The 19352-nt window shown below is 38.8% G+C and overlaps 1 pseudogene; it reads right to left on the bottom strand.

Moving 5' to 3' along the window:
* Positions 1–10581: 10581 nt before the first annotated feature.
* Positions 10582–11964, bottom strand: LOC144303620 (olfactory receptor 4F3/4F16/4F29-like; annotated as a pseudogene).
* Between the last annotated feature and the right edge of the window lie 7388 nt (positions 11965–19352).

Genomic DNA, 19352 nt, shown 5'->3' with positions numbered 1-19352 from the left:
AAATCTTGACATATTTTGTCAACTAAGTCTTTGTGTGTGTTCAAAGCTCTAGACAACAATTAAGAGCAGCAAGTATGAGCAATGAAAGACTCAGAATAATGGAAGAAGATGTGAACACTTGGAGTAGGAACAGATAGGACAAGAGACACAGGGATGGAGATGGGGAGATGTGTGCACAAACCCCTTACTTTCCAGAGAATCAAAAGGAAACCAACTAAAGGAATTGTCAGAGTGTAGCAAATTTGAAAACCACAAAATAATTCATCCAAAAACTGTTATACAAAGACACACAATTAAATACATTAAGATTATTACCTTCAAAATAAAGCTCAGAATACAATTTTCTTGGATTTTACATATATTAAATATGAAAAACATTAAAATGAAATACATTTCAAATAAGAGTATAATCATTACAGACCTTCTTCTACTCTAGTAAATCAAATATAGTAGAACCAGTAGAAGACAAAAAATAGAATGAATTGACTATTCATAAAGGAAGAAAATTAAAATGCCAATAAAGATATAGAAGTAGAAAACCTGTAGGCAAAGAAACTTGGTGTTTATCCTTTCAACATTACATTGGGTAAAAAGCACCCAAGCATTATCCAGGAGAATATACTTAATTAATCTTTAAGTATTGATTAAAGGATATAGATTTAGTGAAGTTCCAATTTTCCTCATAGATTTTTGCCCAATAAATAGATAGATCAACAGATATAGATAGATAGATGATAGATAGATAGATGATAGATAGATAGATAGATAGATAGATAGATAGATAGATAGACAGATAGATAATTTCTGTCCAATAGAACAGATAATCCCAGCTATTTATGGCCTGTTGAACATTAACCAGTGTTCTATCTATAATTCAGCAATCATACTAGAATTTCTTTGGAAAAATACCTATGGATGCCCTAAGTTTTTTCCAGGTTTACTGAGATATTGGCATATGATATTATGTAAGTTCAAAGTGTACAGCATGTAAAAAATAAATAAAAATTTAAAAAATAAAGTGTACAGCATGATTTGATACATACATTATAAAATGATTTTCACAATAAAGTTATTTAACATCTCCACCAATTCAATAATTACCATTATTATGTATATGGTGGTAATATTTAAAATTTACACTCAACAAAAAAAATTTACACTCAACAATGTGCATGTGTGTATATATATATAGTGTATATAATATAGTATTGTTAGGCATTGTTACTATGCTGTACATTAAATCCTCAGAAGTTTTCCATTCTAAAGCTGGAAATTTGTACCCTTTGGACAATATCTTCCCATTTTTCTGACCCCTTCATCCTTGGCAATCACAGTTCCACTGTTTTTGAATTTTCAAAATTCCACATATAAGAAAGAATGTACAGTATTTCTCTTTCTCTGCCTGACTTATTCCAACTAGCATAATGATCTCAAGTTCCACCTATACTGTTGAAAAAAGAGGATTTCCTTCTTTTTATGGCTGAATAATATTCTGCTGTGTGTGTATATGTGTATATCATAGCTTCTTTACCCAAATATCCATCAGGGACATGAAAGTTGTTTCTATGTCTTGGCTACTATGAAGAATGCTGCAGTGAACATAGGAGTGCGGGTATCTCCTTGACACAATGATTTCGTTTTCCCCAGGTATATGCCCAGAAGTGAGAGTGTGGGATCATATGGTAGTTCTATTTTTAATTCTTTGAGGAACCTTCAAACTGTCTCCATAGTGGCTGCACAAATCAACATTTCCACCAACAGTGCATAAAGTTTCCATTTTATCCACACATCCTTGCCAACACTTATCCCTTGTTTTTGATAACAGCCATTCTAACAGATATAAGATGCTATTTGATTTGCATTTCACTGACAATTAATGATGTTGAGCAATTTTTCATGTACCTGTTGGCCATTTGTATGTCTGGGGAGATGTCTATCCATTCTTTTACTCATTTTTTGATTGGATTATTTATTTTACTATTAAGTTGTAGGAGTTCTTTATATATTTTGGATACTAACCCTTTATAATATAGATGGTTTGCAAGTATTTTCTCCCATTCTGTAAGTCATTTCTTCTGTTATGCAGAAGCTTTTGAGTATGATGAAATCTCTTTTCTTTTTTAAGATTTTATTTATTTATTTGTGCCTGCACACACAAGCAGAAGGATCAGAGGGGGAGGGAGAAGGACAAGAAGACACTAGGCAGAATGCAGAGCCTGACATGGGAGAGATGATGACCTGAGCTGAAATCAAAAGTAGGATGCTTAACCAACTGAGCCACCCAGATGCCCTACCTACTTCTCTGGGTGTGACTGTATATGCAGGGGTTTATCAGAGGCTCTTGATTCGTTTCATTGATATATATGTCTGGTTTTATGCCAGTACCACACTATTTTAATTACTATAGCTTTCTTTAATAAACTTTGAAATTAGGAAGTGTGATATGCCCGGCTTTGCTGTTCTTTCTCAGGATTGCTTGGCTATTTAGGGTCTTTGGTCACATCAATTTTAGGATTGCTTTTTCTATTTTGGTGGGGAAAAATGCCATTGTAATTGTGATAGGTATTGCATTGAATCTATAAAAATATAAAATTAATAATTATGGAATATTTGAAAGTGTTTCATAGTTTGAAAGAGCTTTGAGTAAATATTTTATTCATTCTTCCAATCCAGAAACACAAGATATCTTTCCATTTATTTGTGTCTTCTTCAATGTCTTTAATCAATCTCTTTGGATCTTCTACCTTCCTGGTTAAATTTATTTTTAAGTATCTTATTCTTTTGATGCTACTGTAAATTAGATTTTCTTTATTTCTTTTTCAGGTAGCTCATTGTTAATGTCAGAAAGGCAAGGGATTTCTGTATGTCGATTTTGTATCTTGCAACTTCACTACATTCATTTATTAGTTTTTAAGGTTTTATGGAGGAGTCTTTGGGATTTTCTGTATTAAAGAAAGTCATATCAACAGCAAACATAGACAATTTACTTTTTCATTTCTGATTTGGATGCCTTTTGTTTCTTTTTCTTACATCTCTGCTGTGGCTAGGGTGTTCAGTGCTATGTCGAATAGAAGCAGCAAGACTGGGCATTTCTGTTTTGTTTCTGATCTTACAAAAAAAAGTTTCAACCTTTCCCCATTGAGTATGGTGTTTGTTGCCTCTGGATTTGTCGTACGTGGCCTTTATTTTGTTTAGGTACATTCCCTCTACACCCAAAATGGTGAGAATTTTTAATCATGAAAGTATGTTGAAGTTTGTTGAATTCTTTTTCTGTATCTATGCTATGGTCATATGATTTTTATCTTTGACTCTATTAGTGTGGTATATCATATTTATTGATTTGTATATGGCCATCAAATTATCACTCTGTATACCTCAAAGTTACATATGTATCAATAATACCTTAATATAGCTGGAAAATATATTGTTGGGCTGGTGAGACTGGGGACCTCAAAATAGCTTACTGGAGGCCAGCAACCTCCCAATAAGGCCGCCTTGCCCATCTACCCCCAACCCCCAATGCCTCGCTGCCCTACCCTAACTTAGTTTACAAGATCTGTAGCCCTTGCCCTAACTGGAATGCCGCCCTACCCCCATCTTCCCCCGAAAACTCTTTATAAACCCCACTGTGGTTTGCCTGGGTGTGACTTCCCTGATTCAGGCCTCCTCTCCGAGTCTCAGAAAGGAACCTTGCCCAGGAGCGCTCCCCATTAAAGCACTCTGAACCTACCACCTGACTCTGCTGTCTTTAATTTTCTCCGCTGATCATCAAAAGAAAAATTAACATATATAATCTATTTTTCTAATTTTAAGATTCTGTCTTTACTGGGCAGCCCAGGAGGCTTGGCAGTTTAGCGCCAACTTCAGCCCAGGGCCTGATCCTGGAGACCCGGAATCCGGGCCCACTTCAGGCTCCCTGCATGGAGCCTGCTTCTCCTTCTGCCTTTGTCTCTGCCTCTCTCTCTCTCTCTCTCTGTGTCTCTCATGAATAAATAAATCTTTAAAAAAAAGATTCTGTCTTTACTAATCATTGTTGAAAAGAAACTAGACTTATAGAGGCACCTGGGTGTCTCAGTCAGTTAAGCATCTGTCTTCTGCTGAGGTCTTGATCCCAGGGTCCTGAGGTCAAGCCACACTTTAGGCTCTGTTTCAGCTGGAAGCTTGCATTTCCCTCTCCCTCTGCCTCTCACTCACTCTCTCTCTCAATAAGTAAAATCTTTAAAGAAAAAAAAAAAGAAAAGAAAAGAAACTAGACTTATCAATGTAATCATTTAACCAGGAAACCACATTTGCCCCCAGAGAGTTCCAGTTGTCTACTTAAGTTATAACACAATATGTTGTTGTTGTTGTTGTTGTTGTTGTTGTTGTTGACCAGTCCCAAATGTGCAGTGTGACAATGAATAAATACACAGTGGGGATCTCAAAGCCTCAAGAACTGAAAGCAAGCTCTTCCCTTACAGGCTGCATTTATTCAGTTATTACACAAAAGCAGACAAAGCACGCCCTCTGTTTCTCCTTTCAATCTATTTTAGGGGTTGTTTACATATGAACTGAGGTCGGCAGCTCTTTTGCACAGGACAAAAGGATGAATCCATATTGTTTACAGCTTGACCTTGCATAAGATAAAGTTTCCATCTAGACTGTCACATACATGTGATGAAGTTTTGGAATTATAGGTGAGGTCCAGAGCCAATGACCAAGAAAAAATCCTTGAGACGTCTTTGGTGCAAAATGGTGGTTTTATTAAAGCCCGAGGACAGTACCCGTGGGCAGGAAGAGCTGCTGCCCAGGGCCTGTGAGGGGTGGCTGATTATACTCCTGGGAGTTGGGAGGTGTTTGAGGATAACGTGCTCTCTAAGGAATCTTGGAAGCAAGGTTTCCAGAACCTTGAGGGGGTGACTTATCACCGGCTAATAAAACCTGAGTCATGAGACCCTTCAGATGGATATCGGTGGCCCATGTGCTTGGGGGATGATCATCAACATGTATCTTGGGGAGGTTAGAGATAAAGGAAATTTCTAAAGGAAATTTTATATGTTAAAATAGACTTACAGGCTCCTGGCGGAAGGCTAAGATTGTCTTCTGCCCTTAGCAAAGTATGAACATTGAGCAGTTGAGTCTGTAGAGGAATGTCCCTCTGCCTATTTCAAGGACTTGTCAATGTGCACCCTGGTTTGTCATCAGCTAGTCCTCTGTTCCCCCATCACATGGCATCTCTGTTTGCAGAGTTTACTGTATGGACAGTTCCTTCTGGAACCTTCCATGCAGTCATTCCTCAACAATATGTTTATTATTAGAAGTAAAATTTGTTCACTAAAGCTATAAAACTACTCAATACTTCTGTGATAAGTAAATCTATCTCTATTAAGGTTTAGAGATCTTTCTTGCTAAGTCAGAAAACTTCAGCACCTAAGTCCACAATTCTCTTTGCAGCCCTAAAAACTATAAGTCAAGTCAAACTCCAGAAGCTCTTTTTTTTTTCAGATAGCAACTTCCAACACAGGGTAATAATAAATAAAAACTATAAGTCAAGTCAAACTCCAGAAGCTCTTTTTTTTTTTCAGATAGCAACTTCCAACACAGGGTAATAAAATAGTGCTAGCTTAGCACTAAATCACAGGTACGCCAAAAACTTAGAGCTAGAATCACTAAAGGGCTTTCAGTGAGAGCTCCTGATCTCTGCAGCTAATCTCTAATTAAGGATAGAACCAGTTTGTTTTGTTTGTTCTTTTTTTTTTCCTATAAATTTGCTGGAAGCATTAATGAGATAAGGGAAAGGAAATTCATGAAATTACTGGGTAAGGATCCTAGGTCATATGATGCTTGTAAAAGTTGTACTTTTCCACTCATGAACTTTCATAAGACTCTATCTAAAAGCAGTTTTAGAAATTAAGAAAATAGGAGCAATACATTCTCAGGAGCAAAAAAACAAATAACAAGCAATGACTCCACCATAACTATAAACTGACCAGTCATGAAAACACACACACACACACACACACACACACACACACAGAAGTATTGAAAATGAACAAGGTGTACCACATCCCACTTCCAGTTAACAAACATTTGCTAAGCCATGTCTCAATAAAAACCCTAAGTGAAATTTGTTCAAGTAGTCACTACCATAGTCTTCTTGAATAAAGCACTTGCCTTTGCCTCTAATTAGAGCCTAATTAGTTGCAATTTCTGTCTTCTCCGTGTGAAAAAATAAAAAGGAAAATTAAGAAACAGAAGAAAGTGTTGAATTGAAATATTTTATAGAATCCAATATAGAAACAGACTAAAAAAAAAATTTAAAGACTTGTAGTTTGAAGGAAATGGGAAGCTGAAAGCCCATGATCTGATTCAGTCCCATATTGGGAAAGCAATCTTTAAATTTTTGCCATAAACAGCATGTACTGACACTGCCATTGACAGAATCCATTTCCATTGCTCTGAACGGGAAATATGCATTACTATCAATTTTCTCCAAATTAACTTCTATTTCTATAGGACTGTAAAATAGCCTAATCAAAGACAAAGGCCCATGTTCCTATAGAACCACACAATCCCAGAGGATTCCCTAGCCAATGCCCAGTATTCCGCAGAAGCAGCACCCAGTAATTTGCCATTTCCAAGTCACTCTCAATTTTTTTACTAACAGAAAATATTTCCTTGTTTCCCAGAACAAGACCTGATTAATTTGAGGGGGAAAAAAAAGTCTTCCCTCCAGTACAATCAAGTGAGTTCAAAGGAAAGTAAAAATTCTCCTGTGGTTACCCATTGGCCAAATCTAACTGCCTCACTGGAGAGAAACTAGTCTGCAAAAGTGTTTAAAATGCTATCCCACAGTAAACTTCTCCCTTTCCCTCTGCAACTCCGCCACTCGTTCTCACTCACTCTCATTCACTCTCTCAAATAAATAAAATCTTTAAAAAGAAAGAAAGAAAGAAAGAAAGAAAGAAAGAAAGAAGAAAGAAAGAAAGAAAGAAAGAAAGAAAGAAAGAAAGAAAGAAAGAAAGAAAGAAAGAAGAAAGAAAATATAGAAAGTAATAATTAACATGAGGGAGAACAAAGAGATAAAACTTACAAATAAGTCATAATTTGACCTCTAACCAGAAAAGACTGACTTACAACATTAACTAACTGATAAAATCTTTCTCATTTTAGTTTTGAAAATCAACAAAAATCCTTTCTGGCAAAGGAAGTTGGTTAAATGCCAAGGCTATTGATGGAAAGTGGTAAGGATATAGATTAAAAATGCTCTGTTTTGATTATATTTTTCTCTTTTTACACCTTAACTTGTTTAAAAGATAACTGTATGAAAACAACATAGCCAAACAGAAGATTTACATAAATTTGTGAGAAGTTTTGTTGGTTTTTCAAAAAGGCTGGATACCTTTTGTCATTCTAGGCTACTTGATGGATTCTGAGTACACTAGATTTTAAAGGTCTTACAAATAATTGAATTGTGTTATCACAAACTGAGTTATTCATTAAAATAATTAAGTTGAGGAGTTCAGGCTTGTAAAAAAACTAAAACGTACTGAAGGGCAACTAATTTCAATGAAAGTACTCTTTTATCTCAAAGACAGACTCCATTGATTCTTTAGGGTTAGAGATCAAATAAAGAGACAAAGACTAACATGCAGACACACATTTGAGAAAGTGTCTGGCCTCCTTTGAATCTTGATTTGAAGCTACTGCTCCTATAGTTTCTGATCTGAGAAAGTCAAAGAAATAGCCACCCATTCTTCTACTATTTTCTAAAATAAGGATGAATTTTAAAATTCACATTACAGGGGCTCCTGGGTGGCTCAGTCAATGAGGTGTATATCTTCAACTCAGATCATGATCTCAAGGTCCTGGAATGGATATTCACTGGATAATTTTTAAATAAGATTGTGTATTAAAACATCAGTCATGTGTGTGTTGGGGGGTATGGGGTGTATCACTTTATTTATACCTTTATACCTTTATAGGGTATATCTTTGGATCATGTTAGTAAATTTGTTCATTTTAACTACTCCAAGAATAAGAGACTCTTAGCTGTAGTAAACAAACTGAGGGTTGCTGGAGGGGAGGTAGGTGGGGGACGGGATAATTGGATGATGGGCATTAAGGAGAGCACTTAATAAGCCATGGGTATTATATGCAACTGATAGATCACTAAATTCTACCCCTGAAACTAATAATATACTATATGTTAACTAAATTGAATTTAAATACAATTTTTAGAAATAATAACAATAATGTTTAATAGCATTAAGAAGGTGTAATTAGGATGTTTGTGACAATAGGGAATTATATTTTGAACATTCTTGAGCCTTATTAGTCTATTAAGATAATGTATGAGAGGCAATTCTTAATCATCCACCTTTAAGTTAACAGATCTATCTTCTTGAACAAAATTTTAGGTCAAGTAATTAGGCTACTCTGAGCATTTTTCTTCCCTAACCTTCAACCGGAGGCCCATGCTTGCTAGGTTTGCATGGGCCAATTTTAACTAGAATCCTACTAAGTCAGTTTAGTGAAAAACCCTAGGATAAAGAAGATGTGGTTTATGTATACAATGGAATATTACTCATCCATTAGAAACGACAAATATCCACCATTTGCTTCAGCGTGGATGGAACTGGAAGGTATTATGCTGAGTGAAATGAGTCAATCGGAGAAGGACAAACATTATATGGTCTCATTCATTTGGGGAATATAAATAATAGTGAAAGGGAATATAAGGGAAGGGAGAAGAAATGGGTGGGAAATATCAGAAAGAGAGACAGAACATAAAGACTCCTAACTCTGGGAAACGAACTAGGGATGGTGGAAGGGGAGGAGGGCGGGGGGTGGGGGTGAAGGGGTGACGGGCACTGAGGGGGGCACTTGACGGGATGAGCATTGGGTGTTATTCTGGGTGTTGGCAAATTGAACACCAATAAAAAATAAATTTATTATTTAAAAAAAAACCCTAGCCTTTGATATCTGACTCCTAACCACCCACTCTCAATACCTGATCACTCTGGCCTACCTTCAGCAAGATGGTTAGGTCTGTTTAGCACGAATTCTTCCCACCTTTACCATCTCCTCTTAGTAATTTCTATATACCAACTACCCCTCACCTGCTCTTTGGCTATAAATCCCTACTAGTTCTAATGTATTGGAAATTAAGCCCAGTTCTATACTGAGGTGTCCTTTCCCCTATTGTATTAGTTCCTGATGAAAACCAGTTTTTCCGGGCAGCCGGGGTGGCTCAGCGGTTTATTGCCGCCTTCGGCCCAGGGCGTGATCCCGGAGACCCGGGATTGAGCCCCATGGAGCCTGCTTCTCCCCCTGCCCCTTTCTGCCTCTCTCTCATGAATAAATAAATAAAATATTTAAAAAAAAGTTTTTCTCACTTAAACTACTGCCATAGACTGGGTTGTTTTTGTTTTTTGTTTTTTTGTTTTTTAATAGAGTACTATCTGTGAAACAAAAGTTAGTTACTTTGGCTGAAATTGTAAAATGGATGATTAAGACTTTATGCGAAATAGTTGCAAGGTAATAGGATCTAGTTTTGTTTATCCAGTGGGAAAACGGATAGATTTATTCTAGGATAAAATGTCTGGTTATTCCACACTCTGAAAGAGGAAGACAAACTCCAATGTAGATAGAAAACTGTAGAAGATTCAGGAAGTAAAATCTATTTGCCTTGGTTTTATATATGAGACTGAAAAAAACAATGATATATGTTACTATTTTACTATTTTGGCAGTTTGCAAAGCTCAGTTTTAATTGGTTTATTTTTAAAAACAGAAATGCTTTATGACCAAATACTATACTGAAATAAGACTCGAATTTGGTTTTTTCTCATTTACAATGACATGATAATTTATCTCGATATATTTATTCTACTCAACCAAAGGCAGTAAACGTTATTCTTTACCTTCTGCGCAATCATCCAAGTTAGCAGAGATTCTTTAGCTCTCAAGAATAACTTTTTGTGTCTTATGCTGACTTAGTATGCTCTATTATTTTTAAAATATAGTTAATTGCCTATGAAAGAGCTGAAGTTCCTTCTATTGTTTATTTTAAATACATATCACTCTGATTAATAGGTAGCTATACTACAACAATTCTTGTTCTCAGAGCCTATACTACTTACACCACCGTTGTGGGGTGTTTTGTGTCTACCAAATATATAAATTGAAATCCTAATCCCAAATACCTATGAATGTGACCATGTTTGGAAACAGTCTTTGCAGATGTAGTTAAGAAGATTACAGTCATCTGAATTAAGTCATACTGTATTAAGGTGGATTGGGAGATACTTAATGTTCTGAAGGTCTCAAAGAAGTATGCCCTCTCATATTTCTAAAAGTTACTTCATATAAATATTATTCCTTAGGAATTTAGTTTTGAGATTACTATAATCATTGGTTAAAAATATCTCCTGTATAACTCTTTCTTTTCAAAAGTGAATATCTCCCCCTCTTGAGTGAAAGGCAAAATAGTATCAATGTGTGTCATTAAATCAAAGTAAGACAAAAGCTTCTCTCTCAGTTTGACCATCAGTAAGGAACATCAGTAATCAACACAGGCTCTTCATAATACAGGCATAACTTAAGAGATCTTCCTGTAATTCACTAGCTGTCTGCATACTCTCCTCATTGCCACCTTCATTTCTTGATTCCTGAATGTATAGATGACTGGATTCAGAAAGGGAGTGAGAACAGCATCAAAGATGGCCAGAAATTTATCCAGGTGTATGGAGGGAAATGGCCACATATAGACAAATATCAAAGGACTAAAGAACAAGAATACCACAGTGATGTGAGCTGACAGTGTGGACAGAGACTTGGATGAACCAGCTGAAGAGTGTTTCTGAACAGAGAGAATGATGATGATATAGGAAATGATCAGTATGAAGAAGGAGCCAACAATCCAGGCAATCCACTATTGGCTATGACCATAAACTCTAGTCGGTAAGTCTCTGTGCAGGCAAGTCTGATGAACCAAGGAAGGTCACAGTAAAAGCTGTCCAGCACATTAGGACCACAGAAGGGGGGATCCCTGGGTGGCGCAGCGGTTTGGCGCCTGCCTTTGGCCCAGGGCGCGATCCTGGAGACCCGGGATCGAATCCCACATCGGGCTCCCGGTGCATGGAGCCTGCTTCTCCCTCTGCCTCTCTCTCTCTCTCTGTGACTATCATAAATAAATAAAAATTTAAAGAAAAAAAAAAAAGGACCACAGAAGGGTAAGTTTACCACAAAAGCTAGTTGAACCATGGAATGGATAAGGCCAGTCATCCAGGCAGCCACTAAAAAGAAGATGCACATTCTTGGACTCATGATGGTCAGATAGTGCAGAGGCTTACGTACGGCCACATATCTGTCAAAGGCCATGGCGATAAGCAGCACCATCTCCACACCACCAATGACGTAAGAAGATTTGAGCAATGCAACTACCAAAGGAGATGACTTTTTTTTTTGCAATAAAATTTTTTAATGAAAATAAATAAATATTGGCCCAATGACTGATTCTTCCAGTTGTTTACCACCAGCTAGTCTGCTGACTTTGTCTTGTTTTCATATTCATTCACCTTTTGCCTTCATTCTTTAAAGCTATCTTTCCTGAACATAAAGTCCTAGGCTCAGAGGTGCTTTCTTTCTATACTTTGTGTCATCATTGCAGTGTCTTCTGACCTGTTTTCTGAGAAGTCACGGGCCTTGGAATTTGTATCTTTTCTGAAAGATCATAAATCATCTTGGGAGAAGTGACTGAAGAAACTCCCAGGTCAATGAAGGAGAGGTTGGCCAACAGAAAGTACATGGGGGAGTGCAGGTGAGGGTCAGAAGTCACAGTGAGCATGATGAGGGAGTTTCCCATCATGCTTGCCATATAAAACGTGGAGGAAAACACAAAGAGGAGAAGCTGGATCTCCCAGGAGTTGGTGAGTCCCAGGAACACAAACTCTGACACCACAGAGTGATTTGCTCCATCCATTGGTTTGGTTGGCACTGCTACCTCAAGAAGAAAATATAAATTAGACTAATTATGTTAATAAATTAGGAAAGAGGTCAAAATTATGAAAGCCTGTCTCTATTAGAACTGACCTGATATGTTCATGGCCCCTCAAATGTGATTACCCGGAAAAATTGGTGGCTGGCATGTGGAGCTGCTCTCTACCCCCAGGTTGTCTCTGCATTTGATACCCTCTGCTTCCACCCAGGGGAAGCCATGATTATTCATGAGCTATGACATGGTCAACATGAGCCAAACCATTTGATTTGGGTTCAAAACTAATATGATTTGACCCACTCACATAGAATAATCACTGCTGTAATCCCTTCCAAGCCCATAAGCTTTTATCTAGAAGACAGACCCTTCTCTTCCAACCCAGTCCCCACTTCTGGGAATGTATTCATCTTTTTTTTTTTTTAAAGATTTTATTTATTTATTCAAGAAAAACACAGAGTGGAGAGAGAGAGAGAGGCAGAGGGAGAAACAGGCTCCATGCAGGGAGCCTGACATGGGACTCGGGTCTTCAGGATCACGCCATGGGCGGAAGGCGGGCTAAATTGCTGAGCCACCCGGGCTGCCCAGTATTCATCTTTAATATTACTTAAATGTTTACAATGTCTGCAAAATCTTGCTTTATTATTACTAGCATATCCACCAATTTTTCTCTGCATTTAATACTGCTCTGCTTCTTCCCAGGGTAGACACTATGATGTTTTTCATGAAATATAAGATTGGTCAACTAGAGTAACAAGAATTCAATGCCAAATTCTTTGATTTTTGGTTCAAGACTAATGTAGCCTGGCTGTAATCACAAAAAAACAAAATAAAACAAAACAAAAAAAACAAAAAAACAAACAACAAAAAAACACCTCCACCATTTCTAAACTATTTCATTCACTTCCAAGACTACAAGCCTTATTCTGACAGACACTTCCTCCTAACTCCCCACCTCTGGAACATATTTATCTTCAAGGCTTATTAAATTTTAACTCTATCTATGAGGTCTTGCTTTATATCACTAGCATTTATTTACAGTTCTAACTCACAAAAGACTGTGAACTCCTTGAAGGCAGCGATTATGACATATTCATATTTGGATTCCCTGAAGTAATGAAGTGGTCCATACAGAGGTGCAGGCCCATTAACTGTCTGTAACGAGTTTGCATCATTCTAGGCACAGAAATTGAGAGTGCTTAGAAACTTATCTAGTGATTTTACAACACAGAAAACCCAGATGTATGATTTTTGTATTTACTAGAGTATCCATCCATGAAGGATGGAGGGTGAGGAGATGCTCTCACCATTTGAGAAGCACTGTCCTAGAATACTGAACACATGATCTGAGAAGCCTTAACCATGAAGGGTGCAGTGGAAAGTATTTTGTCCAAGTCTCTATATAAGAACTTATCATGTTACCTTGTAATTTTAGTTTCATTTATTGAAGCAACATAGCATAGTGGAAAGAATATAGATTTGGGATCCACAAAACCAAGAGTTATACTCTGGTTCAGCAACTAAGTTAATATTGGGCAAGATACTTAAATTCTTGAACCTCAGTTTATCTATGAAATTGCAATTAATAAGACTATTCTGAGTAAGTTGTAGAGATAAAGTTTGTCATCATGTATTCAAAGTGTAAATATTTAGCAAATGTTGATTTCACTTCCCTTTATTTCATTTGTCCTTAATAGTGCTCAACACATGAAATAAATGAATGAATAAGAAAATAAAATGGCACTGGCCAGCACACAGTATCAGAATTTTATATCTGAAAGATATTTAAACAATACATTATGATTAACTCCTTCCACGTAATAGATATAATATTCATAATCTTTTAGTGATCAAAATAAATACCATCCTATGTATGGGATTTCACTCAAAAATCACCAAATTTCAGGGGATCCCTGGGTGGCTCAGCAGTTTAGTGCCTGCCTTCAGCCCAGGGCATGATCCTGGAGACCCGGAATGGAGTCCCATATTGAGCTCCTTGCATGGAGCCTGCTTCTCCCTCTGCCTGTGTCTCTGCCTCTCTCTCTGTCTCTCCCCCTCTCAATCTCTGTCTCTCATGAATAAATGGGTAAAATCTTAAAAACAATTCATATAAAAAAATCACCATTTTTTGGGTGGCTCAATGGTTGAATGGCTGCCTTTGGCTCAGGGCGTGATCCTGGAGTTTTGGGGTTGAGTCCCAGATCAGGCTCCCCAGAGGGAGCCTGCATCTCCCTCTGCCTGTCTCTGCCTCTCTCTATGAATAAATAAATAAAGTATTTTTAAAAATCACCATATTTCTTTTAATAGTACTTACGACAAATGTAATTCATTGACTTTTTTGTTTGTTTGTTCTCCTTCCTGGTGGTACTGCAACCACCACAGAGGGAAGAACTACATCTATCTTGTTGTCCAGTATATCCTAAAACTTAGAACCACAACAGTTACAGAGTAGGGATATATAAGTATTTCAGCAAATAAATATTTGCTGAAAGAGGATATATTTAAAAATAATTTTTTTAAAAAGAGGATATATTTGGATGATTAAAAAAGTATGTCCAGGGGGAGGAGCAAGATGGCAGAAGAGTAGGGTCTCCAAATCACCTGTCTCCACCAAACTACCTAGAAAACCTTCAAATTATCCTGAAAATCTATGAATTCGGCCTGAGATTTAAAGAGAGACCAGCTGGAATGCTACAGTGAGAAGAGTTCGCGCTTCTATCAAGGTAGGAAGACGGGGAAAAAGAAATAAAGGAACAAAGGCCTCCAAGGGGGAGGGGCCCCGCGAGGAGCCGGGCTGAGGCCGGGGCGAGTGTCCCCAGGTCAGGAGAGCCCCGTCCCGGAGACGCAGGAGCTGCACCGACCTTCCCGGGCGGAAAGGGGCTCGCGGGGAGTTGGAGCAGGACCCAGGAGGGCGGGGATGCGCTCGGGCTCCCCGGGACAGTAACAGCAACTGCGCGCCCAGGAGAGTGCGCCGAGCTCCCTAAGGGCTGCAGCGCGCACGGCGGGACCCGGAGCAGCTGAAGGGGCTCGGGCGGCGGCTCCGCGGAGGGGGCTGCGCTGCCCCGGGAGCAGCTCGGAGGGGCTCGGGCAGAGGAAGAGGCTCCGTGCAGAGGGGCCTGCGCGGTTCCAGGAGCAGCTCGGAGGGGCTCGGGCGGCAGCTCCGCGGAAGGGGTTGCGCGGCCCGGGAGCGCGAATCCACCAGCGCAGGCTCCGGAGCACAGGGCGCCGGGACACAGCCCAGGATCCGGCCTCCCCCGGGACAGGCAGAGGCCAGGAGGGCCCAGGACCTCAAGGACGCTCCTGCCCCAGCTGAGCAGAGCAGCGGCCCCGCCCCGGAGCCTCCAGGCTCTGCAGACGGAGTTCCTGCCGGAGCTGAATCCAGGTTTCCAGAGCTGCCCCGCCACTGGGGCTGTTCCTCCTGCGGCCTCACGGGGTAAACAACCCCCACCGAGCCCTGCACCAGGCAGGGGCACAGCAGCTCCCCCAACTGCTGACACCTGAAAATCAGCACAACAGGCCCCTCCCCCAGAACACCAGCTAGACGGACAACTTCCAGGAGAAGCCAAGGGACTTAAAGTACACAGAATCAGAAGATACTCCCCGGTGGTTCTTCTTTTTTTTTTTTTTGTTTTTTTGTTTTGTTTTGCTTTTTGATTTGTTTCCTTCCCCCACCCCCTTTTTTTCTCCTTTCTTTTCTTTCTCTTTTTCTTCTCTCTCTCTTTTTTTTTTCGTTTTTTTTTTCGTTTTTTTTCTTCCCTTTTTTTCTCTCTTTCTCTTTTCTTTCCTTCTTCCTTTCCTCTCTTTTTCTCTTATTCCCAATACAACTTGCTTTTGGCCACTCTGCACTGAGCAAAATGACTAGAAGGAAAACCTCACCTCAAAAGAAAGAATCAGAAACAGTCCTCTCTCCCACAGAGTTACAAAATCTGGATTACAATTCAATGTCAGAAAGCCAATTCAGAAGCACTATTATACAGCTACTGGTGGCTCTAGAAAAAAGTATAAAGGACTCAAGAGACTTCATGACTGCAGAATTTAGAGCTAATCAGGCAGAAATTAAAAATCAATTGAATGAGATGCAATCCAAACTAGAAGTCCTAACGACGAGGGTTAACGAGGTGGAAGAACGAGTGAGTGACATAGAAGACAAGTTGATAGCAAAGAGGGAAACTGAGGAAAAAAGAGACAAACAATTAAAAGACCATGAGTATAGATTAAGGGAAATAAACGACAGCCTGAGGAAGAAAAACCTACATTTAATTGGAGTTCCCGAGGGCGCCGAAAGGGACAGAGGGCCAGAATATGTATTTGAACAAATTCTAGCTGAAAACTTTCCTAATCTGGGAAGGGAAACAGGCATTCAGATCCAGGAAATAGAGAGATCCCCCCCTAAAATCAATAAACACCGTTCAACACCTCGACATTTAATTGTGAAGCTTGCAAATTCCAAAGATAAAGAGAAGATCCTTAAAGCAGCAAGAGACAAGAAATCCCTGACTTTTATGGGGAGGAGTATTAGGGTAACAGCAGACCTCTCCACAGAGACCTGGCAGGCCAGAAAGGGCTGGCAGGATATATTCAGGGTCCTAAATGAGAAGAACATGCAACCAAGAATACTTTATCCAGCAAGGCTCTCATTCAAAATGGAAGGAGAGATAAAGAGCTTCCAAGACAGGCAGCAACTAAAAGAATATGTGATCTCCAAACCAGCTCTGCAAGAAATTTTAAGGGGGCCTCTTAAAATTCCCCTTTAAGAAGAAGTTCAGTGGAACAGTCCACAAAAACAAAGACTGAATAGATATCATGATGACACTAAACTCATATCTCTCAATAGTAACTCTGAATGTGAACGGGCTTAATGACCCCATCAAAAGGCGCAGGGTTTCAGACTGGATAAAAAAGCAGGACCCATCTATTTGCTGTCTACAAGAGACTCATTTTAGACAGAAGGACACCTACAGCCTGAAAATAAAAGGTTGGAGAACCATTTACCATTCGAATGGTCCTCAAAAGAAAGCAGGGGTAGCCATCCTTATATCAGATAAACTAAAATTTACCCCAAAGACTGTAGTGAGAGATGAAGAGGGACACTATATCATACTTAAAGGATCTATTCAACAAGAGGACTTAACAATCCTCAATATATATGCTCCGAATGTGGGAGCTGCCAAATATATAAATCAATTATTAACCAAAGTGAAGAAATACTTAGATAATAATACACTTATACTTGGTGACTTCAATCTAGCTCTTTCTATACTCGATAGGTCTTCTAAGCAAAACATCTCTAAAGAAACGAGAGCTTTAAATGATACACTGGACCAGATGGATTTCACAGATATCTACAGAACTTTACATCCAAACTCAACTGAATACACATTCTTCTCAAGCGCACATGGAACTTTCTCCAGAATAGACCACATATTGGGTCACAAATCGGGTCTGAACCGATACCAAAAGATTGGGATTGTCCCCTGCATATTCTCGGACCATAATGCCTTGAAATTAGAACTAAATCACAACAAGAAGTTTGGAAGGACCTCAAACACGTGGAGGTTAAGGACCATCCTGCTAAAAGATAAAAGGGTCAACCAGGAAATTAAGGAAGAATTAAAAAGATTCATGGAAACTAATGAGAATGAAGATACAACCGTTCAAAATCTTTGGGATGCAGCAAAAGCAGTCCTAAGGGGGAAATACATCGCAATACAAGCATCCATTCAAAAACTGGAAAGAACTCAAATACAAAAGCTAACCTTACAGATAAAGGAGCTAGAGAAAAAACAGCAAATAGATCCTACACCCAAGAGAAGAAGGGAGTTAATAAAGATTCGAGCAGAACTCAACGAAATCGAGACCAGAAGAACTGTGGAACAGATCAACAGAACCAGGAGTTGGTTCTTTGAAAGAATTAATAAGATAGATAAACCATTAGCCAGCCTTATTAAAAAGAAGAGAGAGAAGACGCAAATTAATAAAATCATGAATGAGAAAGGAGAGATCACCACCAACACCAAGGAAATACAAACGATTTTAAAAACATATTATGAACAGCTATACGCCAATAAATTAGGCAATCTAGAAGAAATGGACGCATTCCTGGAAAGCCACAAACTACCAAAACTGGAACAGGAAGAAATAGAAAACCTGAACAGGCCAATAACCAGGGAGGAAATTGAAGCAGTCATCAAAAACCTCCCAAGACACAAGAGTCCAGGGCCAGATGGCTTCCCAGGAGAATTTTATCAAACGTTTAAAGAAGAAATCATACCTATTCTCCTAAAGCTGTTTGGAAAGATAGAAAGAGATGGAGTACTTCCAAATTCGTTCTATGAAGCCAGCATCACCTTAATTCCAAAGCCAGACAAAGACCCCGCCAAAAAGGAGAATTACAGACCAATATCCCTGATGAACATGGATGCAAAAATTCTCAACAAGATACTGGCCAATAGGATCCAACAGTACATTAAGAAAATTATTCACCATGACCAAGTAGGATTTATCCCTGGGACACAAGGCTGGTTCAACACCCGTAAAACAATCAATGTGATTCATCATATCAGCAAGAGAAAAACCAAGAACCATATGATCCTCTCATTGGATGCAGAGAAAGCATTTGACAAAATACAGCATCCATTCCTGATCAAAACTCTTCAGAGTGTAGGGATAGAGGGAACATTCCTCGACATCTTAAAAGCCATCTATGAAAACCCCACAGCAAATATCATTCTCAATGGGGAAGCACTGGGAGCCTTTCCCCTAAGATCAGGAACAAGACAGGGATGTCCACTCTCACCACTGCTATTCAACATAGTACTGGAAGTCCTAGCCTCAGCAATCAGACAACAAAAAGACATTAAAGGCATTCAAATTGGCAAAGAAGAAGTCAAACTCTCCCTCTTCGCCGATGACATGATACTCTACATAGAAAACCCAAAAGTCTCCACCCCAAGATTGCTAGAACTCATACAGCAATTCGGTAGCGTGGCAGGATACAAAATCAATGCCCAGAAGTCAGTGGCATTTCTATACACTAACAATGAGACTGAAGAAAGAGAAATTAAGGAGTCAATCCCATTCACAATTGCACCCAAAAGCATAAGATACCTAGGAATAAACCTCACCAAAGATGTAAAGGATCTATACCCTCAAAACTATAGAACACTTCTGAAAGAAATTGAGGAAGACACAAAGAGATGGAAAAATATTCCATGCTCATGGATTGGCAGAATTAATATTGTGAAAATGTCAATGTTACCCAGGGCAATATACACGTTTAATGCAATCCCTATCAAAATACCATGGACTTTCTTCAGAGAGTTAGAACAAATTATTTTAAGATTTGTGTGGAATCAGAAGAGACCCCGAATAGCCAG

Source organism: Canis aureus, chromosome 32 (assembly GCF_053574225.1).
Source record: "Canis aureus isolate CA01 chromosome 32, VMU_Caureus_v.1.0, whole genome shotgun sequence".
Lineage (NCBI taxonomy): Eukaryota > Metazoa > Chordata > Mammalia > Carnivora > Canidae > Canis > Canis aureus.
The sequence above is the reverse complement of the archived record's forward strand: the minus strand, read 5'-3'. Positions and strand labels throughout refer to the sequence as shown.